This window comes from Ranitomeya variabilis, chromosome 6 (assembly GCF_051348905.1).
Source record: "Ranitomeya variabilis isolate aRanVar5 chromosome 6, aRanVar5.hap1, whole genome shotgun sequence".
NCBI classification, from domain to species: Eukaryota; Metazoa; Chordata; class Amphibia; order Anura; family Dendrobatidae; genus Ranitomeya; species Ranitomeya variabilis.
The window spans coordinates 379183246-379210728 of record NC_135237.1 but is presented as its reverse complement, the minus strand read 5'-3'; the positions used below and the strand labels follow the sequence as shown (position 1 = coordinate 379210728).

Here is a 27483-nt window from a genome sequence, read left to right as displayed (position 1 = left end):
TTTTTTTTACAGCAGCAGCTTTTCATAATTTACCAGATCAATTACAGTTCTTATGTTCCAGAGTTGCAATGTGTCCATAAAAATTGAACACTATACTGTGGCTCCATATGGCTTCCGATTTTTTTTTTTTTTTGCACACCCTTAGATTTGAAAGTGGAAGTCTCATTCAATTTACAGTAGCAGCTGGTGAACGCTGATGGGTTTTTTTCCCCAACACTCAGACTGAAAATACGGTCATGTGAACGAGCCCCAACGTGGGATGAGAGAAGGATTTCCATTCAGGGGAAAATCTCAATCTCTCTCTCGCTCTAGAATTCTGTTTCTTAAAATTCCGGCTGTAACTACTTTAATGGATCAGTCAAAAAAATGGATCCAGTGCATCTGTTTTTTCACAATCATCACACGATCCGTCTTTTCAATACTTTGACGGATTGTGACTGATTCTAAAAAAACGTATGTGTGAAAGAGGCCTGACATCTATATTTATACATCAACACTTTTTTAAATGGTCAAATACAATTTTATAAGAAACTATTTGCAATATATCTATAGAAATTGGATGCTATATAGATGATCCACACAAGATCAGATTTTCGTTTTTGTACAGCATATGCTTGTACAGGCGAGTCTCATCCGATATACGGAAGAGAATAGCACATGCTGCAGATTTTTTTTTTTGTTTTTTTTACATACGGACACTCATTCCTTGTGAAAAAGCAGTCATTCGAACTCGCCATGGGTCTCCTGACCTGCGATGTCCGGACTCGCCATGGGTCTCCTGACCTGCGATGTCCGGACTCGCCATGGGTCTCCTGACCTGCGATGTCCGGACTCGCCATGGGTCTCCTGACCTGCGATGTCCGGACTCGCCATGGGTCTCCTGACCTGCGATGTCCGGACTCGCCATGGGTCTCCTGACCTGCGATGTCCGGACTCGCCATGGGTCTCCTGACCTGCGATGTCCGGACTCGCCATGGGTCTCCTGACCTGCGATGTCCGGACTCGCCATGGGTCTCCTGACCTGCGATGTCCAGACTCGCCATGGGTCTCCTGACCTGCGATGTCCAGACTCGCCATGGGTCTCCTGACCTGCGATGTCCAGACTCGCCATGGGTCTCCTGACCTGCGATGTCCAGACTCGCCATGGGTCTCCTGACCTGCGATGTCCAGACTCGCCATGGGTCTCCTGACCTGCGATGTCCAGACTCGCCATGGGTCTCCTGACCTGCGATGTCCAGACTCGCCATGGGTCTCCTGACCTGCGATGTCCAGACTCGCCATGGGTCTCCTGACCTGCGATGTCCAAACTCGCCATGGGTCTCCTGACCTGCGAAGTCCAGACTCGCCATGGGTCTCCTGACCTGCGATGTCCAGACTCGCCATGGGTCTCCTGACCTGCGATGTCCAGACTCGCCATGGGTCTCCTGACCTGCGATGTCCAGACTCGCCATGGGTCTCCTGACCTGCGATGTCCAAACTCGCCATGGGTCTCCTGACCTGCGATGTCCAAACTCGCCATGGGTCTCCTGACCTGCGATGTCCAAACTCGCCATGGGTCTCCTGACCTGCGATGTCCAAACTCGCCATGGGTCTCCTGACCTGCGATGTCCAAACTCGCCATGGGTCTCCTGACCTGCGATGTCCAAACTCGCCATGGGTCTCCTGACCTGCGATGTCCAAACTCGCCATGGGTCTCCTGACCTGCGATGTCCAAACTCGCCATGGGTCTCCTGACCTGCGATGTCCAAACTCGCCATGGGTCTCCTGACCTGCGATGTCCAAACTCGCCATGGGTCTCCTGACCTGCGATGTCCAAACTCGCCATGGGTCTCCTGACCTGCGATGTCCAAACTCGCCATGGGTCTCCTGACCTGCGATGTCCAAACTCGCCATGGGTCTCCTGACCTGCGATGTCCAAACTCGCCATGGGTCTCCTGACCTGCGATGTCCAAACTCGCCATGGGTCTCCTGACCTGCGATGTCCAAACTCGCCATGGGTCTCCTGACCTGCGATGTCCAAACTCGCCATGGGTCTCCTGACCTGCGATGTCCAAACTCGCCATGGGTCTCCTGACCTGCGATGTCCAAACTCGCCATGGGTCTCCTGACCTGCGATGTCCAAACTCGCCATGGGTCTCCTGACCTGCGATGTCCAAACTCGCCATGGGTCTCCTGACCTGCGATGTCCAAACTCGCCATGGGTCTCCTGACCTGCGATGTCCAAACTCGCCATGGGTCTCCTGACCTGCGATGTCCAAACTCGCCATGGGTCTCCTGACCTGCGATGTCCAAACTCGCCATGGGTCTCCTGACCTGCGATGTCCAAACTCGCCATGGGTCTCCTGACCTGCGATGTCCAAACTCGCCATGGGTCTCCTGACCTGCGATGTCCAAACTCGCCATGGGTCTCCTGACCTGCGATGTCCAAACTCGCCATGGGTCTCCTGACCTGCGATGTCCAAACTCGCCATGGGTCTCCTGACCTGCGATGTCCAAACTCGCCATGGGTCTCCTGACCTGCGATGTCCAAACTCGCCATGGGTCTCCTGACCTGCGATGTCCAAACTCGCCATGGGTCTCCTGACCTGCGATGTCCAAACTCGCCATGGGTCTCCTGACCTGCGATGTCCAAACTCGCCATGGGTCTCCTGACCTGCGATGTCCAAACTCGCCATGGGTCTCCTGACCTGCGATGTCCAAACTCGCCATGGGTCTCCTGACCTGCGATGTCCAAACTCGCCATGGGTCTCCTGACCTGCGATGTCCAAACTCGCCATGGGTCTCCTGACCTGCGATGTCCAAACTCGCCATGGGTCTCCTGACCTGCGATGTCCAAACTCGCCATGGGTCTCCTGACCTGCGATGTCCAAACTCGCCATGGGTCTCCTGACCTGCGATGTCCAAACTCGCCATGGGTCTCCTGACCTGCGATGTCCAAACTCGCCATGGGTCTCCTGACCTGCGATGTCCAAACTCGCCATGGGTCTCCTGACCTGCGATGTCCAAACTCGCCATGGGTCTCCTGACCTGCGATGTCCAAACTCGCCATGGGTCTCCTGACCTGCGATGTCCAAACTCGCCATGGGTCTCCTGACCTGCGATGTCCAAACTCGCCATGGGTCTCCTGACCTGCGATGTCCAAACTCGCCATGGGTCTCCTGACCTGCGATGTCCAAACTCGCCATGGGTCTCCTGACCTGCGATGTCCAAACTCGCCATGGGTCTCCTGACCTGCGATGTCCAAACTCGCCATGGGTCTCCTGACCTGCGATGTCCAAACTCGCCATGGGTCTCCTGACCTGCGATGTCCAAACTCGCCATGGGTCTCCTGACCTGCGATGTCCAAACTCGCCATGGGTCTCCTGACCTGCGATGTCCAAACTCGCCATGGGTCTCCTGACCTGCGATGTCCAAACTCGCCATGGGTCTCCTGACCTGCGATGTCCAAACTCGCCATGGGTCTCCTGACCTGCGATGTCCAAACTCGCCATGGGTCTCCTGACCTGCGATGTCCAAACTCGCCATGGGTCTCCTGACCTGCGATGTCCAAACTCGCCATGGGTCTCCTGACCTGCGATGTCCAAACTCGCCATGGGTCTCCTGACCTGCGATGTCCAAACTCGCCATGGGTCTCCTGACCTGCGATGTCCAAACTCGCCATGGGTCTCCTGACCTGCGATGTCCAAACTCGCCATGGGTCTCCTGACCTGCGATGTCCAAACTCGCCATGGGTCTCCTGACCTGCGATGTCCAAACTCGCCATGGGTCTCCTGACCTGCGATGTCCAAACTCGCCATGGGTCTCCTGACCTGCGATGTCCAAACTCGCCATGGGTCTCCTGACCTGCGATGTCCAAACTCGCCATGGGTCTCCTGACCTGCGATGTCCAAACTCGCCATGGGTCTCCTGACCTGCGATGTCCAAACTCGCCATGGGTCTCCTGACCTGCGATGTCCAAACTCGCCATGGGTCTCCTGACCTGCGATGTCCAAACTCGCCATGGGTCTCCTGACCTGCGATGTCCAAACTCGCCATGGGTCTCCTGACCTGCGATGTCCAAACTCGCCATGGGTCTCCTGACCTGCGATGTCCAAACTCGCCATGGGTCTCCTGACCTGCGATGTCCAAACTCGCCATGGGTCTCCTGACCTGCGATGTCCAAACTCGCCATGGGTCTCCTGACCTGCGATGTCCAAACTCGCCATGGGTCTCCTGACCTGCGATGTCCAAACTCGCCATGGGTCTCCTGACCTGCGATGTCCAAACTCGCCATGGGTCTCCTGACCTGCGATGTCCAAACTCGCCATGGGTCTCCTGACCTGCGATGTCCAAACTCGCCATGGGTCTCCTGACCTGCGATGTCCAAACTCGCCATGGGTCTCCTGACCTGCGATGTCCAAACTCGCCATGGGTCTCCTGACCTGCGATGTCCAAACTCGCCATGGGTCTCCTGACCTGCGATGTCCAAACTCGCCATGGGTCTCCTGACCTGCGATGTCCAAACTCGCCATGGGTCTCCTGACCTGCGATGTCCAAACTCGCCATGGGTCTCCTGACCTGCGATGTCCAAACTCGCCATGGGTCTCCTGACCTGCGATGTCCAAACTCGCCATGGGTCTCCTGACCTGCGATGTCCAAACTCGCCATGGGTCTCCTGACCTGCGATGTCCAAACTCGCCATGGGTCTCCTGACCTGCGATGTCCAAACTCGCCATGGGTCTCCTGACCTGCGATGTCCAAACTCGCCATGGGTCTCCTGACCTGCGATGTCCAAACTCGCCATGGGTCTCCTGACCTGCGATGTCCAAACTCGCCATGGGTCTCCTGACCTGCGATGTCCAAACTCGCCATGGGTCTCCTGACCTGCGATGTCCAAACTCGCCATGGGTCTCCTGACCTGCGATGTCCAAACTCGCCATGGGTCTCCTGACCTGCGATGTCCAAACTCGCCATGGGTCTCCTGACCTGCGATGTCCAAACTCGCCATGGGTCTCCTGACCTGCGATGTCCAAACTCGCCATGGGTCTCCTGACCTGCGATGTCCAAACTCGCCATGGGTCTCCTGACCTGCGATGTCCAAACTCGCCATGGGTCTCCTGACCTGCGATGTCCAAACTCGCCATGGGTCTCCTGACCTGCGATGTCCAAACTCGCCATGGGTCTCCTGACCTGCGATGTCCAAACTCGCCATGGGTCTCCTGACCTGCGATGTCCAAACTCGCCATGGGTCTCCTGACCTGCGATGTCCAAACTCGCCATGGGTCTCCTGACCTGCGATGTCCAAACTCGCCATGGGTCTCCTGACCTGCGATGTCCAAACTCGCCATGGGTCTCCTGACCTGCGATGTCCAAACTCGCCATGGGTCTCCTGACCTGCGATGTCCAAACTCGCCATGGGTCTCCTGACCTGCGATGTCCAAACTCGCCATGGGTCTCCTGACCTGCGATGTCCAAACTCGCCATGGGTCTCCTGACCTGCGATGTCCAAACTCGCCATGGGTCTCCTGACCTGCGATGTCCAAACTCGCCATGGGTCTCCTGACCTGCGATGTCCAAACTCGCCATGGGTCTCCTGACCTGCGATGTCCAAACTCGCCATGGGTCTCCTGACCTGCGATGTCCAAACTCGCCATGGGTCTCCTGACCTGCGATGTCCAAACTCGCCATGGGTCTCCTGACCTGCGATGTCCAAACTCGCCATGGGTCTCCTGACCTGCGATGTCCAAACTCGCCATGGGTCTCCTGACCTGCGATGTCCAAACTCGCCATGGGTCTCCTGACCTGCGATGTCCAAACTCGCCATGGGTCTCCTGACCTGCGATGTCCAAACTCGCCATGGGTCTCCTGACCTGCGATGTCCAAACTCGCCATGGGTCTCCTGACCTGCGATGTCCAAACTCGCCATGGGTCTCCTGACCTGCGATGTCCAAACTCGCCATGGGTCTCCTGACCTGCGATGTCCAAACTCGCCATGGGTCTCCTGACCTGCGATGTCCAAACTCGCCATGGGTCTCCTGACCTGCGATGTCCAAACTCGCCATGGGTCTCCTGACCTGCGATGTCCAAACTCGCCATGGGTCTCCTGACCTGCGATGTCCAAACTCGCCATGGGTCTCCTGACCTGCGATGTCCAAACTCGCCATGGGTCTCCTGACCTGCGATGTCCAAACTCGCCATGGGTCTCCTGACCTGCGATGTCCAAACTCGCCATGGGTCTCCTGACCTGCGATGTCCAAACTCGCCATGGGTCTCCTGACCTGCGATGTCCAAACTCGCCATGGGTCTCCTGACCTGCGATGTCCAAACTCGCCATGGGTCTCCTGACCTGCGATGTCCAAACTCGCCATGGGTCTCCTGACCTGCGATGTCCAAACTCGCCATGGGTCTCCTGACCTGCGATGTCCAAACTCGCCATGGGTCTCCTGACCTGCGATGTCCAAACTCGCCATGGGTCTCCTGACCTGCGATGTCCAAACTCGCCATGGGTCTCCTGACCTGCGATGTCCAAACTCGCCATGGGTCTCCTGACCTGCGATGTCCAAACTCGCCATGGGTCTCCTGACCTGCGATGTCCAAACTCGCCATGGGTCTCCTGACCTGCGATGTCCAAACTCGCCATGGGTCTCCTGACCTGCGATGTCCAAACTCGCCATGGGTCTCCTGACCTGCGATGTCCAAACTCGCCATGGGTCTCCTGACCTGCGATGTCCAAACTCGCCATGGGTCTCCTGACCTGCGATGTCCAAACTCGCCATGGGTCTCCTGACCTGCGATGTCCAAACTCGCCATGGGTCTCCTGACCTGCGATGTCCAAACTCGCCATGGGTCTCCTGACCTGCGATGTCCAAACTCGCCATGGGTCTCCTGACCTGCGATGTCCAAACTCGCCATGGGTCTCCTGACCTGCGATGTCCAAACTCGCCATGGGTCTCCTGACCTGCGATGTCCAAACTCGCCATGGGTCTCCTGACCTGCGATGTCCAAACTCGCCATGGGTCTCCTGACCTGCGATGTCCAAACTCGCCATGGGTCTCCTGACCTGCGATGTCCAAACTCGCCATGGGTCTCCTGACCTGCGATGTCCAAACTCGCCATGGGTCTCCTGACCTGCGATGTCCAAACTCGCCATGGGTCTCCTGACCTGCGATGTCCAAACTCGCCATGGGTCTCCTGACCTGCGATGTCCAAACTCGCCATGGGTCTCCTGACCTGCGATGTCCAAACTCGCCATGGGTCTCCTGACCTGCGATGTCCAAACTCGCCATGGGTCTCCTGACCTGCGATGTCCAAACTCGCCATGGGTCTCCTGACCTGCGATGTCCAAACTCGCCATGGGTCTCCTGACCTGCGATGTCCAAACTCGCCATGGGTCTCCTGACCTGCGATGTCCAAACTCGCCATGGGTCTCCTGACCTGCGATGTCCAAACTCGCCATGGGTCTCCTGACCTGCGATGTCCAAACTCGCCATGGGTCTCCTGACCTGCGATGTCCAAACTCGCCATGGGTCTCCTGACCTGCGATGTCCAAACTCGCCATGGGTCTCCTGACCTGCGATGTCCAAACTCGCCATGGGTCTCCTGACCTGCGATGTCCAAACTCGCCATGGGTCTCCTGACCTGCGATGTCCAAACTCGCCATGGGTCTCCTGACCTGCGATGTCCAAACTCGCCATGGGTCTCCTGACCTGCGATGTCCAAACTCGCCATGGGTCTCCTGACCTGCGATGTCCAAACTCGCCATGGGTCTCCTGACCTGCGATGTCCAAACTCGCCATGGGTCTCCTGACCTGCGATGTCCAAACTCGCCATGGGTCTCCTGACCTGCGATGTCCAAACTCGCCATGGGTCTCCTGACCTGCGATGTCCAAACTCGCCATGGGTCTCCTGACCTGCGATGTCCAAACTCGCCATGGGTCTCCTGACCTGCGATGTCCAAACTCGCCATGGGTCTCCTGACCTGCGATGTCCAAACTCGCCATGGGTCTCCTGACCTGCGATGTCCAAACTCGCCATGGGTCTCCTGACCTGCGATGTCCAAACTCGCCATGGGTCTCCTGACCTGCGATGTCCAAACTCGCCATGGGTCTCCTGACCTGCGATGTCCAAACTCGCCATGGGTCTCCTGACCTGCGATGTCCAAACTCGCCATGGGTCTCCTGACCTGCGATGTCCAAACTCGCCATGGGTCTCCTGACCTGCGATGTCCAAACTCGCCATGGGTCTCCTGACCTGCGATGTCCAAACTCGCCATGGGTCTCCTGACCTGCGATGTCCAAACTCGCCATGGGTCTCCTGACCTGCGATGTCCAAACTCGCCATGGGTCTCCTGACCTGCGATGTCCAAACTCGCCATGGGTCTCCTGACCTGCGATGTCCAAACTCGCCATGGGTCTCCTGACCTGCGATGTCCAAACTCGCCATGGGTCTCCTGACCTGCGATGTCCAAACTCGCCATGGGTCTCCTGACCTGCGATGTCCAAACTCGCCATGGGTCTCCTGACCTGCGATGTCCAAACTCGCCATGGGTCTCCTGACCTGCGATGTCCAAACTCGCCATGGGTCTCCTGACCTGCGATGTCCAAACTCGCCATGGGTCTCCTGACCTGCGATGTCCAAACTCGCCATGGGTCTCCTGACCTGCGATGTCCAAACTCGCCATGGGTCTCCTGACCTGCGATGTCCAAACTCGCCATGGGTCTCCTGACCTGCGATGTCCAAACTCGCCATGGGTCTCCTGACCTGCGATGTCCAAACTCGCCATGGGTCTCCTGACCTGCGATGTCCAAACTCGCCATGGGTCTCCTGACCTGCGATGTCCAAACTCGCCATGGGTCTCCTGACCTGCGATGTCCAAACTCGCCATGGGTCTCCTGACCTGCGATGTCCAAACTCGCCATGGGTCTCCTGACCTGCGATGTCCAAACTCGCCATGGGTCTCCTGACCTGCGATGTCCAAACTCGCCATGGGTCTCCTGACCTGCGATGTCCAAACTCGCCATGGGTCTCCTGACCTGCGATGTCCAAACTCGCCATGGGTCTCCTGACCTGCGATGTCCAAACTCGCCATGGGTCTCCTGACCTGCGATGTCCAAACTCGCCATGGGTCTCCTGACCTGCGATGTCCAAACTCGCCATGGGTCTCCTGACCTGCGATGTCCAAACTCGCCATGGGTCTCCTGACCTGCGATGTCCAAACTCGCCATGGGTCTCCTGACCTGCGATGTCCAAACTCGCCATGGGTCTCCTGACCTGCGATGTCCAAACTCGCCATGGGTCTCCTGACCTGCGATGTCCAAACTCGCCATGGGTCTCCTGACCTGCGATGTCCAAACTCGCCATGGGTCTCCTGACCTGCGATGTCCAAACTCGCCATGGGTCTCCTGACCTGCGATGTCCAAACTCGCCATGGGTCTCCTGACCTGCGATGTCCAAACTCGCCATGGGTCTCCTGACCTGCGATGTCCAAACTCGCCATGGGTCTCCTGACCTGCGATGTCCAAACTCGCCATGGGTCTCCTGACCTGCGATGTCCAAACTCGCCATGGGTCTCCTGACCTGCGATGTCCAAACTCGCCATGGGTCTCCTGACCTGCGATGTCCAAACTCGCCATGGGTCTCCTGACCTGCGATGTCCAAACTCGCCATGGGTCTCCTGACCTGCGATGTCCAAACTCGCCATGGGTCTCCTGACCTGCGATGTCCAAACTCGCCATGGGTCTCCTGACCTGCGATGTCCAAACTCGCCATGGGTCTCCTGACCTGCGATGTCCAAACTCGCCATGGGTCTCCTGACCTGCGATGTCCAAACTCGCCATGGGTCTCCTGACCTGCGATGTCCAAACTCGCCATGGGTCTCCTGACCTGCGATGTCCAAACTCGCCATGGGTCTCCTGACCTGCGATGTCCAAACTCGCCATGGGTCTCCTGACCTGCGATGTCCAAACTCGCCATGGGTCTCCTGACCTGCGATGTCCAAACTCGCCATGGGTCTCCTGACCTGCGATGTCCAAACTCGCCATGGGTCTCCTGACCTGCGATGTCCAAACTCGCCATGGGTCTCCTGACCTGCGATGTCCAAACTCGCCATGGGTCTCCTGACCTGCGATGTCCAAACTCGCCATGGGTCTCCTGACCTGCGATGTCCAAACTCGCCATGGGTCTCCTGACCTGCGATGTCCAAACTCGCCATGGGTCTCCTGACCTGCGATGTCCAAACTCGCCATGGGTCTCCTGACCTGCGATGTCCAAACTCGCCATGGGTCTCCTGACCTGCGATGTCCAAACTCGCCATGGGTCTCCTGACCTGCGATGTCCAAACTCGCCATGGGTCTCCTGACCTGCGATGTCCAAACTCGCCATGGGTCTCCTGACCTGCGATGTCCAAACTCGCCATGGGTCTCCTGACCTGCGATGTCCAAACTCGCCATGGGTCTCCTGACCTGCGATGTCCAAACTCGCCATGGGTCTCCTGACCTGCGATGTCCAAACTCGCCATGGGTCTCCTGACCTGCGATGTCCAAACTCGCCATGGGTCTCCTGACCTGCGATGTCCAAACTCGCCATGGGTCTCCTGACCTGCGATGTCCAAACTCGCCATGGGTCTCCTGACCTGCGATGTCCAAACTCGCCATGGGTCTCCTGACCTGCGATGTCCAAACTCGCCATGGGTCTCCTGACCTGCGATGTCCAAACTCGCCATGGGTCTCCTGACCTGCGATGTCCAAACTCGCCATGGGTCTCCTGACCTGCGATGTCCAAACTCGCCATGGGTCTCCTGACCTGCGATGTCCAAACTCGCCATGGGTCTCCTGACCTGCGATGTCCAAACTCGCCATGGGTCTCCTGACCTGCGATGTCCAAACTCGCCATGGGTCTCCTGACCTGCGATGTCCAAACTCGCCATGGGTCTCCTGACCTGCGATGTCCAAACTCGCCATGGGTCTCCTGACCTGCGATGTCCAAACTCGCCATGGGTCTCCTGACCTGCGATGTCCAAACTCGCCATGGGTCTCCTGACCTGCGATGTCCAAACTCGCCATGGGTCTCCTGACCTGCGATGTCCAAACTCGCCATGGGTCTCCTGACCTGCGATGTCCAAACTCGCCATGGGTCTCCTGACCTGCGATGTCCAAACTCGCCATGGGTCTCCTGACCTGCGATGTCCAAACTCGCCATGGGTCTCCTGACCTGCGATGTCCAAACTCGCCATGGGTCTCCTGACCTGCGATGTCCAAACTCGCCATGGGTCTCCTGACCTGCGATGTCCAAACTCGCCATGGGTCTCCTGACCTGCGATGTCCGGACTCGCCGTGGGTCTCCTGACCTGCGATGTCCGGACTGGCCGTGGGTCTCCTGACCTGCGATGTCCGGACTGGCCATGGGTCTCCTGACCTGAACTCATCAGGCTCATATACGCTTATCTTAAATGTTGGTGGAGTAAAGCCAGCCTAAAAGGTGAGCATACATATCCACACACTGGACTTCTCAATACACATGAATTCTCAGCTGAGCGTTTCCTGTGTTTTTAAAGGGGATAGAAGCATTAAGACGCATTTACACCTGCTCACAGAGGCCAGTAAACCACTGCCAATCTGCTTATACAAGCCAATCGGTAGTCAATTATTGGACAGGACAACCTTATTTATAGACAGAGCATCATTTGTTTACACAGGATGAAGTACTGCCGATAATGATTTTAACGCCGACATGAATGAAGCAAATAACCTGACAAACAAGCTTTTTACTTGTTCATCAGGTAATTGCTGGAATATTTACACAAGCAGATAATCAGGAACTAGCCTTCATTAGAATTATTGGCTCATCTCTACACAGGCAGCAGATTTTCTTCCAAATAATAAAAAGATAAAGAGTTCCAATTCCTTCCCTTATCTGCTGAGAGAAAGATGGAGGGGGGCATGATTAGATTTGTGGCTGCTTTGGACGACATTACATTGTATGTCTATCAGGTGTCTTGAGTCTGTGTGCACATGATACATTTATGATGCTTTTTTTTTCAGCAGTTTTTTTCCCACAAGTTCAGTAAAAACGTGTCGATTTTACCGCATTTCTAGAAAAAGCACAGCAAAAAAAACTACATCGCAAGAACATCATATAAACATGGCTTAAGAGGTTTTCTAAGGCTAGTTTCACACTAGCGTTCAGCAGGGCTGCGGACTTCCTCCGTGAAGCCCCGCCCACTGTCATGCCTCTTCCTTCAGCTCCGCCTATGGCTGCATGCGTACCCTATTTTTAATATTGGGTACGCAGGCCATACGGATGTCTGCGGATGCTGCCGCATGCATCGTTTTGACAGTGTGACGACCGCACAAAATTGCAACTTGTTGCGTTCGGCGCAGGTCGTCGCATCGTCAAAACAACGCATGTGGCGGCATCTGCATACATCCACATGGCCTGCGTGCCCAATGTTAAAGATAGGGTACGCACGCTGCATGCAGCCGTAAGCGGAGCTGAATGAAGAGGCGCAGCAGTGGGCGGGGCTTCACGGAGGAAGTCCGCAGCCCTCCGCACGCTAGTGTGAAACTAGCCTAAGTTAGGCCTCATTCACATGTTCGTGTTTCACACTATCCGTTTTTTTTTCACGGATTCAACACGTACCCATTATAGGCTCTGGTGCTATGCACAATTCCATATTTTTTCGCAGGGCGCATGTCTATGCATAACTCAGGGAGACATGTCCGTTTTTCCAGGTATCACAGATGAAAAGTGCCAATACAAGTCCAAGGGTCCGTGAAAGACACGTACAGCACACGGATGGCACTGATCCACAACACTGATGATACTAGTACCATTTTTTCAAGTACAAGTTTAAACACGAACATGTGAATGAAGCCTCAAAGTTCGTCTGTTAGGGCTCATACTCACTTGCGGGAAATACGGCCGAGTCTCGCATGGTAACACCCGGCTCTGCTGCCAGCACTTGGGAGCGGAGCGTGCAGCTCCAGGTATTGCTATGCGGCCGCATGCTCCGCTCTGGAGTGCTGGCAACAGAGCCGGGTTTTAACATGCGAGACTCGGCCGTATTTCACGCAAGTGAATATGAGCCCTTAATGTAAGAAGATAAGCATTACTTACCTGCTGCCCCTGGTCATAGCCGATACGGCAGCGGCAGTGACGTCGTGACTACAGTTATGCTAAAAATCAGAATGACAATCTAGAATTGTGTTGGTCTTACCCAGATATATTGCATTTTTTTTTTTAATCAGTTTCTCTTTGCCTCCCCTTTATTGCATGGCTGAAGGACTGAGACGATTATGAATAATTACAGTGCAGCCATGACTTTACCTGCCTAGGAAATAAAATCATATTGCCAACTTATTTACCAAGCATTTATATTTAGCATCAAAACAAAGCATTATAGCCATAATAGAAATTACAATTAAACAATGGTTATTCTTTCCGGCTCAGTCATAAATGGCATGAAAACATTTCAGGATCTCAAAAGCCAATGAGGCCTTATAAAAACACAATGCAATTAGGGTTTCATATTCTAAATACTCCACAGGATTGCATGACCACAAAGACACCATGACCTAAACACTTGTACATTATAACACCGCTGCATGGAAATGATGCAACCGCTGCTGCAGAGAAGTACTGCCAAAGACCAAAACATCACTTTCCTAATCTACTGGATAAATGCAATGCTCATGCAGAGTTGTCAGCTTGTGTCAATCAGCAGGGCTTTTGTTAAATTAGGGCACTGAGAAACACCTCTTTGTTACAAGGCTGGACGTTATTTACTCTGCTCCTACAGCAGATCTGACACTTGCTTACATGGCTTTTCTGTGCTGCAGCAATACTACATATATTATCATTGTATAAACATGGCTAAAAGGCTCCAGCTGGACACCGGGATAAGCAATAGCATATAATGTAATCAACTAATGGGCACATTTCAGAATAAGGCACTGCAGAAGCACTGGTACTCCTGGGGTGGGTGGTGGTCCCTCAGCTTTCTCCCCCCATTTGTTAATAACCTTGCTCAACAGGAGTTATTTCAATTAGTAAAATTATCTTCAAGTAAAACACATATGTATTTTGCAAGCCACATTAATTAGAGGAAATGTGATTATTGTATCAGGAAATCTATGTGCACAGTGTATATACTCAAGCATATTTTTTGCAAAATATGACAACCATATGACCACAATTCATTAAACAACTTTCACCAGGATTCTGACATACACATTTAAAATTTTTGCAACTTTTGGTATTTTATGCCTGTCCCAATTTTTTTATTTTTTTTTTAAGTTGGCATAGCTTCATTTGGAGGGGCTATGGTCGATCAAATACAGTAAATTCATGTTTTCTGTAATCTATGACAACTGTTCTCCAATCCCTGACAGGAGTAAATTTCACACCGTTGCGCACATCTGAAAGATGTGCCGAATTCATTAGAAGGTGCTTGCGTCTTAAGTTTGGTGTATATATAGTTACATAGTTATTAAGGTTGAAGGAAGACTTTACGTCCATCTAGTTCAACCCATAGCCTAACCTAACATGCCCTAACATGTTGATCCAGAGGAAGGCAAAAAAAAACATGTGGCAAAGAGTAAAGGCCCCGTCTCACTAAGCGATTTACCAACGATCACGACCAGCGATATGACCTGGCCGTGATCGTTGGTAAGTCGCTGTGTGGTCGCTGGGGAGCTGTCACACAGACCGCTCTCCCCAGCGACCAACGATCAGGGGAACGACTTCGGCATCGTTGAAACTGTCTTCAACGATGCCGAAGTCCCCCTGCAGCACCCGGGTAACCAGGGTAAACATCGGGTTACTAAGCGCAGGGCCGCGCTTAGAAACCCGATGTTTACCCTGGTTACCCAAAAAAACAAACAGTACATACTCGCCTTTCGGTGTCCAGGTCCCTTGCCGTCTGCTTCCTGCTCTCTGACTGAGCCGCCGTACACTGAGAGCAGAGCGCAGCGGTGACGTCACTGCTGTGCTCTCACTTCTCACTGTACGGCCGGCAGTCAGTGAGAGCAGGAAGCAGACGGCAAGGGACCTGACGGACATCAGAAGGCGAGTATGTACTGTTTGTTTTTTTTTACATTTACGCTGGTAACCAGGGTAAACATCGGGTTACTAAGCGCGGCCCTGCACTTAGTAACCCGATGTTTACCCTGGTTACCAGTGAAGACATCGCTGGATCGGTGTCACACACACCGATTCAGCAATGTCAGCGGGGCCTCAACGACCAAAAAAAGGTCCAGGCCATTCCGACACGACCAGCGATCTCGCAGCAGGGGCCTGATCGCTGGTACGTGTCACACATAGCGAGATCGCTATGGAGGTCGCTGTTGCGTCACAAAACTTGTGACTCAGCAGCGATCTCGCTAGCGATCTCGCTATGTGAGACGGGGCCTTAAGCTCCACATTGGGAAAAAAAATAATCTTTCTCCCGAACACACTTCATCAAGACTGGAATACCAAATGACAACCTTTATGAATCAGAGTATGTATCTATTCATTTATTTTTTTCTAATAGCTGTGCTCTTCGAAAGTGATATTTACGGTTAAAAGCAGAGGACGAACGTAGAAACCAGATGTAATAGGCAGCACAAAAACAATCTGCAACAGATAAGCAAAAAGCTCTAAAAAGTCAAATACAACTCGACAGAAAAAAAAAAAAAACAGATGAATAATATTGGTCCTCCCATCCATCACTCAATAGACCAGGCATACCAAGACTATTTAAAAAAAAAAAAAAAAAAAACAGCCAATAATGACTTTCCACAACACAGTATTAGTGAATGTACCAGATTTTGTTTGCGTAGGTAGCAATAATTTTAAACAAGCTGTCCACTTCCCAAAAAATATTTTACAGATCAGCAGTCGTTTAGATCCACAAGGTGGGAGGTGTAAACCCTTCTCAAGTTTACACTGTCTAAAACTTAGCCAGTATTATGAAATCGTCTCATCTGAGTATTCCAAAATAAGTATCTCATGGTGCACAGTTTAACCTAAAAATGTTTCATCCCTACTCCACACACAAAGACCCTGGTATAAAAAGTGGCATTGTTTTCAAAGTCATTGCATTTAAGGCCGGTTTCACACGTCAGTGGCTCCGGTACGTGAGGTGACAGTTTCCTCACGTACCGGAGACACTGACACACGTAGACCCATAAAAATCAATGCATCTGTGCAGATGTCATTGATTTTTTGCGGACCGTGTCTCTGTGTGCCAAACACGGAGACATGTCAGTGTTCGTGGGAGCGCACGTATTACACGGACCCATTTAAGTCAATGGGTCCGTGTAAAACACGGACCACAAACGGACGGTCTCCGTTTGCAGTCCGTGTGCCGTGCAGGGGACAGCGCTACAGTAAGCTACACTACACTGGTGCTGAAGCTGCCATTCATATGTTCCCTGCAGCAGCAGAAATATGAATAATAGTGCTTAAAATAAAGATCTGTGTGTCCCCCGCCCTCCCACCCCCTGTGCGCCCCCCCACCCCCTGTGCGCCCCCCCCGCTGTTCAGAAAATACTCACCCGCTCCCACGTTGGCTGTCACTCCTTCCTCTCTGCCCCGCGCCTTCTACTGTATGCGGTCACGTGGGGCCGCTCATTTACAATCATGAATAGTCAGCTCCGCCCCTATGGGAGGTGGAGTCGCCTATTCATGACTGTAAATGATCGGCCCCACGTGACCGCATACAGGAGAAGATGGGGCCAGACCAGGAAGCCGCGACAGCCAACGTGGGAGCGGGTGAGTATTTTCTGAACAGCGGGGGGGCGCACAGGGGGTGGGGGGGCGCACAGGGGGTGGGGGGGCGGCGGACACATAGATCTTTATTTTAAACACTATTATTCATATTTTCTCTGCAGCAAACGCTGCTGCAGGGAACATATGAATTGCGGCTTCAGCACGATGCAGGGTACCACACGCTCCGTGTGGTACCCACTCGCCATACGGGCGGCACACGTGTGCCGCACGTATGGCCTACGTGAGTTCACAGGCACACGGACACGGATAACTCCGGTACCGATTTATTCCGGTACCGGAATTATCTGGACGTGTGGGACAGCCCTAATTATAAGTTTGCCAATATATCTGACAATAAATTAGCTGAAGAGTGTAGAAATCAATTCAGAAAACTTCTGACAGGTAATAGATTTCGATTGGAGGATTCGGGTGCCGAGTGCCACACCGATCATTACAACAAAGGGACAGAAGTCACTTCGGTAAACACCGTGCCCTTTTAATTAATCACCAGGCACAACCAGGGCACCGTATTGACCATGAAACCAAACACCACTAAGCCAATGGCCCTAATTCATCATTGCTGTTCCTCCAGTAATCTGGACTAATTTAACATTTAACTACAGTATATCTTTATCTGGACTAATTTAACATTTAACTAATGACTGTAATATTTGAACCTTACTCTATACAGTTTGTGCCGCTTTTTAATTTGCCCCTCTTAAAGTTTTTTATTTTTCATTCACAACTTTGCATATCCAGCTGTTTTAGACAGATTCATGAAGTGTGACGTTTACAAAATGTAGCATCTTTTGGTGCATTTCACTACAACTGAGTAAGGTTTTGGGCAGAATACTCAATTGGGCACATTTTTTAAACTTCTTAAAAGGATTTGAGACTTTTTGGTGATGAAAATTTGCCAAAAGAACTGTTAAACAGCATTTTTGATTTTGTGCCGAATTCATGGACCATGTGCACTATTTTGAAGAATGCAGTGTAAAAATTCTCACAGGACACCAGAAGACAAAAAAAAAAAAAAGAAAAAGAAATCTTAAAATAATGTCTTCAAAGCCAGTGATACCATAATTTATTAAAAACCAAGATAAAGTAATACCTGTTCAACAAAATCCAAAGCAATGCTAACAAAGACTGCAAAACTGTACCTGCATAAAAAGTTTTCACATCTATATTTATAAAAAAATTAAATTAAACCCAAGAAGTACAACACTCAACCAGGTAATAGCAAATCACAAACTGTAACTGTTGCTGTGACTTTAATTCCAGGAATGCTGAAGTAACTGATAGCAGGAAATGCAATAATTGTTGTAGGCATATGCCTGTATCCAAGGACAAAAGGGTAAAACAGCAGCAGGAAAATGGTAAAATTATCTCCTATGCATCAAGCTTCTATGTCACTTGAAAGCCAAACCTACTACAAAAAAAAAGTAAAAAAAACGGGAGCATTGAATAACACTGGCCTAGTTCTGGAAGACCTGAATATACAACACTGGGTGTGAAGCAATAATACAAATGTTACTTATGTTCTCCCTGCCTCCAAACTCCTAAAGCATCAGGAACTTACAGGATATCTAGTCATTTCAGTAAAAGTACTCCGATGGCTTACCATCCTGTTTTACTTAGGGTACCGTCTCACAGTGGCACTTTGGTCGCTACGACAGCACGATCCGTGACATTCCAGCGATATACTTACGATCTCGCTGTGTCTGACACGCTACTGCGATCAGGGACCCCGCTGAGAATCGTACGTCGTAGCAGATTTACTCCTGTCAGGGATTGGAGAACAGTTGTCATAGATTACAGAAAACATGAATTTACTGTATTTGATCGACCATAGCCCCTCCAAATGAAGCTATGCCAACTTAAAAAAAAAAAAAAAAAAAAAAATTGGGACAGGCATAAAATACCAAAAGTTGCAAAAATTTTAAATGTGTATGTCAGAATCCTGGTGAAAGTTGTTTGATGAATTGTGGTCATATGGTTGTCATATTTTGCAAAAAATATGCTTGAGTATATACACTGTGCACATAGATTTCCTGATACAATAATCACATTTCCTCTAATTAATGTGGCTTGCAAAATACATATGTGTTTTACTTGAAGATAATTTTACTAATTGAAATAACTCCTGTTGAGCAAGGTTATTAACAAATGGGGGGAGAAAGCTGAGGGACCACCACCCACCCCAGGAGTACCAGTGCTTCTGCAGTGCCTTAGGGTACCGTCACACAGTGCAATTTTGATCGCTACAACGGCACGATTCGTGACGTTCAAGCGATGCATTTACGATATCGCTGTGTCTGACACGCTACTGCGATCCGGATCCCCGCTGAGAATCGTACGTCGTAGCAGATCGTTTGAAACTTTCTTTCGTCGTCAAGTGTCCCGCTGTGGCGGCATGATCGCATTGTGTAACAAAGGTGTGCACGATATTGTATACGATGTAATGGGTGGAGGAGCTTGATACGTAAGAGCATACGACTTCTACATCGCAAATACGTCATGAAATTATCGCTCCAGCGTCGTGCATTGCGAAGTGTGACCGCAGTCTACGACACTGGAGCGTCACGGATCGTGCCGTCGTAGCGAACAAAGTGCCACTGTGAGACGGTACCTTTAGAGGAACAGCGACTGCACGGCTTAAATAAAATTAACAATATGTAATCAGATGCATGCGAGTGCTGGAAAACAGAATAGCACCTCTGCCTGCAAATAATGAGTTTGTTGAGAGTCTGTGGAATGTCAACTCCTCCACATAAAGGCTGAGGGGCAGGAGGGAATGCGAGCAACTAAATAACAGAATATCTACACACATTTAAAGGTTTCTTCATCATCTACATACAGTAGAGGTTGTTTTTTGTGGGTGAAGCTACTGTAAAAGTCATCATCTACTGATTCACTGGGAAAAGGAGCATGAAAGGATTTCTCTTACTTACCTTACTGGTTGACCAGCATCAGTGACCTCTCCTGGTTACACAGGGCTGGTAAATAAATAATAATGGTAATACTACAGTAACATTCCTTCAACCTAGCAATAATGGATCTGACGTATCAAATATTCTGAACCGACAATGAAAAGTTTATAGATGTTCTAAATGTGGCATTATCCACACAGGCTGCATATCTGTACTACAGTGCCTCCTCAAAGAAAGCTGAAAGATAATCTACAAGATACATTGGATATTACTTACTCGCATAAGTGAGATCCTACTGTCTCGCATAAGTGAGATCCTACTGTCCAATCCCATGAAAATACAGATCTCCACGCCTAAAGCGAGGTTCACACAAGAGTAACAAATAACAAAAAAACAGACAATTTTTCATCTGCATGCGATCCGTTTTATACATCAGCACTGATGGAAATTTACAAGATCAAAAATTGTTTCCATATATAACAGCATTATATCTGTAAAAATCGAATGGCGTGCAGTTGATCTGTATGAAATCAGGTTTCTTTTTTGCTCACTATAGACTTTAACAGGTGTTATCCAAAATACGGAAAAGAATAGAGCATGCAGCATTTTTTTCAAGTGGACATAGGATCTGTGTGAGAAAAAAAAATTGTCATTTGAACAGACCTATTGAATAACATTAGTCCTAATATTATCCTTGTGATGTTAGAGTTTGTTTCTTTTTAGTTTTATTATTTATTTAAGCGCATACAGAAGTTGGGCCAAAAATATGGTAATGTGAACAGTATTCAGCAGCATTCATGTATCTGTGTGTCACAGTTTAGGCCATAATGCGTGGACTATCCAAGGGTCTCCTTACCTGACTGTTTATGAGGCTGTCAAGTTCAGGTCTAGAGGCCAGCGGCCAGTCCGTACTCAGACCGGGACACATGGAAGTGTGATTTTGGCATTAACATGTGCCTACAATTGTTCAGGTTTCATTTTCTAAGTGATGATGCCTGATATGTGCAATATTAAAAACCATGGTGAAATTTAAATATACGGTATATAGTAAGGCTACGTTCACATTTGCGTTGCGTTGGGCACAGGTTCGGCGACGCATAGTGACGCATGCGTCCCTATATTTAACATGGGGGCGCATGGACATGCGTTGTCTTGCGTTTTGTGACGCATGCGTCATTTTTGGTGCAAGCGTCAGGGCGCAGAGGACGCTGCATGATGCAGTTTTTTTGCGCCAAAAATCATGCCAAAAATGGACGCATGCGTCACAAAACAATGAGTTTTGCATGCGTTTTGCATGCGTTATGCGTTGCGTTCCTGACGCAACGCCCAACAAAGCAAATGTGAACGTAGCCTAAGACTTTTTTTGGTTGTTTCACTATGTCAGACCTTTGATATTGTATGCTCTCATAGGACATTTCTTATTTTCTCTTGAAAAACAAATGATTTAAACATTCAATAAATAAAAATCCTAACAATAAAATTTAACAAATCAACTACCAATGTGTGCATTAAATCAAAGAAGTCGGGCAAAAAAAATTACATTATCCACCTCTAACCTTGAAAGAAACTAAATTACCATGTGCATTTAGAGACAATAGCTGAACTTGCCAAAAAAGTACAGTACATGCAAAACTTAAAGTTTGGGTCATGCTATGTTAAAGGGTTTGTCCAGACCATTTTTATATTGGGGCAGGGACAATACACACTGTCAGGATTCCACATGGTAATGTACTCACTGACACAAACAGCGATTCTGCACTTTGGCCACTCATATTCCATTTGCATACTTCCGATCACATGCAGACCACTTTCTCTTCGGCTAAGCTCAACCGAGACCATTAAGAAACATGAAGCGGAGAGCAGTCATGTGATGCCCGTAGAGAAGATGCCCAACAGTGAGTACGTTACACGTAATAAGGTTCAGAGAGTCATGCTGCATTTAGAGAATGCTCGCTCCACGACTGGACTAACGGGTTGGGTCGACAAAGCAGTCCGGCAACCACACGACAGTTTAAAAATCATTATGAGTAGCACATTGCCTGGGTAAACAGGGCATGTGCTACAGATAACATGATATTCTTTGCACCCAAAATATTCCGAGTGGACAGAATTACGGTCAGCCAAGCTAAAAATGCCATTAAGCAACCACACATTGGTGGGCAGGTAGCCATTTAGTAGCAGCAGGCCACAAGTATAAACCCAGCTTTAGGCTATGTGCACATGTTGCGGATTGGCCGCTGCGGATTCACAGCCATTTTCCATGCGGTTTACAGTACCATGTAAACCTATGGAAAACCAAACCCGCTGTGCCCATGGTGCAGAAAAAAAAACGCGTGGAAATGCTGCGTTGTATTTTCCGCAGCATGTCAATGCTTTGTGCGGATTCTGCAGCGTTTTACACCTACTCCTCAATAGGAATTCACAGGTGGAATTAGCACAAAAAACGCAGGAAATCCGCCGTAAATTTGCAGGTAAAAGGCAGTGCGTTTTACCTGCGTATTTTTCAAAAACAGTGCGGAAAAATCCGCAACGTGTGCACATAGCCTTAGACTCCCTTTACCAAATTATGTAAAATGACAGACAACCCTTGAAGACTCCATGGTCTCAAAGGACCGTTCAGATAATTAGAACAAATAAAAGTTCAAGTTTCCAGTAACAAGTGCAGTAATAATAGTCATTGTGTAATTTCACACTTCACACCATTTGCTGACTGGACATTTAGTTAGCCAGAAGACCAGTAGTGACACAGTTGCATACATACAGACTTTAATAAAACAAATATTAACATTCAAGCAATGACAGTCTACACAGTAAAGCTTCCACTTTGTACATTCAACATGATACAATTACAAAACGCTGTCTACTTTCTGGGCACAGGTTATAATACTGAAAACTGGACAATATCAATGTCACCGCAGCTCCAAATACAACATGGCACGCTGTAGACAATGTGCAGTGTTTGCTGGAGGTTATAAAAATATAACGTACAGGCTCCTGAACTGTGGTGTGGTTTACACATTAACCATCCTAGCAAGCCAAAATGGCTTTCTAAATGAAGTGCAGCAAAACCTCTCGTCTTTTAAGAAGCAGCTGTTACCATTTAGACATCTGAAAAGCATAACTACCAGAAAGACAGTACAATCACTGCCCCGCTCTCATCATAATAAAATGGTTAACCCAAATGGCCCAATAAATTACTTTAAAGGCTCAGCCACATCTCAGATGGCCGTCCAATTATCAGATGAACACACCAAATCTCAACTGCAAACCAACCATATCTGAATGCAGCCTCAGTGATGAGTGACCAGCTCTCCTAGGCCATCATGTATCCTGTATGGAAGTGGGATTATAAAGTTACACTACTTTAGAGTTCGGTTTATGTAATCAAATGTTGTTTCCCCCTCTTGGAAAATGAATGGAGTCAGAATTCTACTATACATGTCACAAGTATTAAAGGGTTTTGACACTTCACACCCCAATAGGCGCTTCTACAGCAGTGCAGCACGCCGTTTTCCCAATAGACATGCTTGCACACTTTCAAGAGGAGCTACGGCAATTCCTGTTTACATGGACTCGTGATGTAGCAGAGACATCCACACCTGAAGCACAACAATGACTAGGATAACACTCAACAATAATGCTTAGGTCACACGTTAAAGGCAACATGCCAAACACAGCTGACACTTGCTACATACAGCTCCAATGTAATGAAAGTAGCTGAAAAAACAAGCCCTATTTAGGAACGGAGGCAGGATATAGGGCTCGCCAGCTGCAGAGGTACAATTTTAGGAGTCTATTTATCAAGCTCTGATGTCAATAATCCAAAACTTTTCATAGAATAGCAGATGGATCATGAGAGGCTGAGCAATGTCTCTAAATACCGACTCTATTTCCCAATAACCAAAAACAAATTGTATTTTAAATAATATGTACTACCTGTCAGACATGAATACAACAGTTTAACAGAAGAAAAGCAATTACATAATTTCTCGGAAACCTTTGGAAAAATACCTGGCAACAAATATGGCTTCACAGAACTGCCAAGTCAAGGTAGTGGAGAAGATGACTAATCACAACCAGCCTAATCAAATCTTCACTGAGGGTACCTTTACACAGTGCAATTTTGATCGCTACGACGGCACGATTTGTGACGTTCCAGCGATGCATTTACGATATCGTTGTGTCTGACACGCTACTGCGATCCGGATCCCCGCTGAGAATCGTACGTCGTAGCAGATCGTTTGAAACTTTCTTTCGTCGTCTAGTGTCCCGCTGTGGCGGCATGATTGCATGGTGTGACACAGGTTGTATACGATGTGCGCACAGTAACCAACGGCTTCTACATCGCAAATACGTCATGAAATTATCGCTCCAGCGCTGTGTATTGCAACGTGTGACCGCAGTCTACGACGCTGGAGCGATAATCATACGACGCTGCAACGTCACGAATCGTGCCGTCGTAGCGATCAAAATTGCACTGTGTAAAGGTACCCTAAGGGTCCATTTACACAATCTTTACCAATCGGTGGTCATTTAAAAGCCTGTTTATGTAGGCAGAGCAGAGTAAACAATGTGTACTATCACTCAGTGCCCATACTGCCATTGATCTCAGCAAAGAAAGTCCTGTTTACACAGAACGATGCACCACTGACAAAGAAGCTGTGCAAAAGAACATTTCACCCAATGAATGAGCGCTTTGCTTGTTCATTGAATGATCGGCAGCCTGTTTACACAGCAATGTTGTGAATCGTGCAGTTTTATGAATGTGGAGTACAATACATACAATTGTCCTTTCTATATACTTTTAATACTTGAGGATTCAGTCATGCATTTTTTTACCCTATTCACATGTTTATTACTACATTGCATTGTAGCCATTGATTAGCCTTCAACAAAATTACAATATGCCTAGACCTCATGCGGATCTGCCAGCATAGCGGCAGCAGGAACCAATTTTAGCATTGGATTTCTAGTGTGGATTCTTTGCCAAATCCACGTGAAAGGTGCCTATGGCAAATTCCATAAGTCAACAAGGCCTAAATATATTTTTAGCACTTCTGGACAAGAATGGTCTCAAAATTTGACAGCCAGTTTTAAGTTCAAGTGCATATTTTTTTAGATAGAAAAATGCCTAAAAAAAACTAAAAAATGTCACCGAGATTATGTAACATAAGCCAAAATTTCAAGGGTTGACTTAAAACATGAGACACTTCTAAACATATAAAGCCAATTTATAAGAGGAGACATGTTCAGACACATGTTACAAGAAGAGATGCCATAAGGCCAAGCTGCACTAAAGATCATTAAATCAGAGTTCATTGATCTTTGGGGCGTCCCAAAATGCAGGGTCACGTCTGACCAAGTGCTGGCAAACATATGCCGCATCAAAAACTGCCTGCTACAACAAAAGTTACATAGCTTGCCAAAATACAACACAAAGCAAATGTGAGAAAAGAAAGAAGCAGCAGAGAATACATATTCATAAGGTAGAACCACAATAACAGTCCCGCCCTGCCTGCCTTTTACGTCAAGATAAAGTTCTACAAAAACTAGCAGATATTAAAAAAAAGACTCCTCAAGAAATCCCAGGAGCCAAGTAGCTATTGACAACTATCCGAGTTGGATGCAAGGCTACTAGAATGGCTAGCAGCCAACTGAACCATAAAAGAGCCAAAGTCAAGGATACTAAGGCCGTCCCATGGTAATAAAGAGGGCAGTCTCTCCGAGAAGGTGGCGTTATAATAACTTTCTGCCATGCCCACTACTCTAAGCAATCCAAGCTTTCAAAGTGAAATCACAAACTCACTAGATTTCTCAATTTGTATCTTCCTGCCAAAAAAAGTCACAGCCGGGTCGCTGAAGTGCACCCAAAGCACTACCTGTGGAACTAAGACTAAACAGAGGGCCAGGCGCGGAGCTGGTGAGCGTCCTGCCATTGTTTGCTGCCCCATTCCAGAAAATGGCAATTGTGCTATATCCAAACACACAGGAGCTCTGCCCAGAACAACGCTATTTCACAACAGACTGACAAATCCCTTTTCTTACCAGCACCATGGCTTATTTAGTAAGAACTTCACTGCAGCGTCTGCATTAACCCCTACGGCACCAAAGCCATTGTGAATTGTACACTAGTGCTGGAGAGAATAAGAATGAAAGAAAAAAAAAAAAAAAGTGGTGCAAGACAGATCTCACTGCCGATATGGAAATCCAAGAATGAATATACATAAAGCTGGGCGGCTGGATGCAGATAATTGGCATTCCTGGCAATAAAAGGTCGTTCCACAACAAAAGGAACATGACGTAAAACGATCTGCCCACTTCTGTACAGTTCTAGCCTTGATGGGGAACATATCAAGTGATTGGTATAAGAAAAATAATAAGAAAGGTCATCCTGACCCTAGACGTCTCAGGCCCCTCCAGAAAGTAACAGCAACTTCTGCACACAAGTGACAGCAGACGTGTTGGGTGGATAGTGGCCCCAGTAGGTGTCAGGAGGACCCCAGATCGCTGACCCCTGCCAGTAGCCTGTGACGCCTCCGTACTGATGACCCCACAGGTGCCATGATGAGCAGCCTGCTGCCCCGGGTCCTGATCCATCTCCACCTGGCCTGCATGGGGGGCAGCACTATAGGGAGCAGCTTCCCTCCTCTTTGTCGGAGAAAGTTACACAGGGGCTTTCACTGCACTTGGCCAGGCCGATCCTCCCTCCTCGGGAAGACAATACATGGGGTGCCCCCTCCGGAGAGCCATGGCTGCCACGCCTCACCCTGGGCACCACAACAAACTTCCTCCTCTCCATTTATTTACCTCAGGGATGGGAGCGCAGCTCCAGGAGAGAGGGCACAGTAAGTCCGGCTCTGGCACTGCCCGCAATGTCCAGCTCCAGCGGGCAAAATGGAAACTTCTCGGTACAAATGTGGCGGCTCCGGGGTCTGCGGCCACACGGGGAGCGGAGCCGGAGGACGGGGCTTTGTTGGGGGCCAGAAGTTGGGCTTTGCCTGTTTGCTGCGCTTCTCTCTCACTCCCAGTACACAGAGTGACGCGCTCACTAGAGGGGGAGCCGCTCCATGCTCGCCGCCCAGCTATGCAGGAGCTCCTCCCCCGGACACTGCACGGCAACGGCTCCCAGGCCGGCCAGGTACGGGATTCTGTCACTCAGAACGGGTTTGTGAGGAATTACCACAGCGCACCGCGGCGATACAACAAGAAAGTGATAACGACCAATCAGGTGGCGTCTCACGTTTACAACCTACAATGGAAATAAGATAGCTCAAATCTTATTGGTCCTCTTAAGTTATCGACCAATCAGTTGGCGTCTGATGTTTACAACCAGCCCTGGAAATATAATAGATTCATTCTTATTGGTCCTTTGAAGTTACTGTTGACCAATTAGGTGGCGTCTTACATTTTCTAACCTGCTCTGGACGTGTTATAGCTGAATTCCTATTCACCGCTGAAGTCTTACATTTTATAGGCATAATAGTTGAATTTTTATTGGTCCTCTAGAGTTACTGACCAATCAGGTGGCGTCTTACTTCCAGTGTTGCTGAGGTAAAGCGCCACCTGATGGCAACCCTAGCAGACCAATAAGAATAAACATGTCGTCGTTTAAGACGGTGCAGGTCATAAAATGCAAGACCAATCAGGTGGCGTGTTATATTTATTCACCTGCACTGGACGTACGCTAGCTGAAATCCTATTGGGTGACTGGATTTTTCAGTGCTGGGAGGAGCAGGCACATATTGCTGCCGGCTTGTCTCTTCACACAGCACAATAAGCCTCTCATGCAGGGGGAGGTCCGCATAATCCTCACACAAGAAACCTG

General features: G+C 49.3%; 1 protein-coding gene across 6 annotated transcripts in view; it reads right to left on the bottom strand.

The window, feature by feature from the left end:
• Positions 1–27483, bottom strand: part of ZNF516 (zinc finger protein 516) — a 240105-nt gene that overhangs the window by 141533 nt on the left and 71089 nt on the right. The window contains exon 1 of one of the 6 annotated variants that reach the window (XM_077270075.1): positions 26466–26862. The exons of 4 other annotated variants lie outside the window; for them this stretch is intronic. The gene's annotated coding sequence lies outside the window, so the exon portion shown is untranslated. Of the gene's footprint in view, positions 1–26465; positions 26863–27483 lie in introns of those variants that run through there. One more of the 6 variants, XM_077270079.1, reaches the window with a different exon arrangement.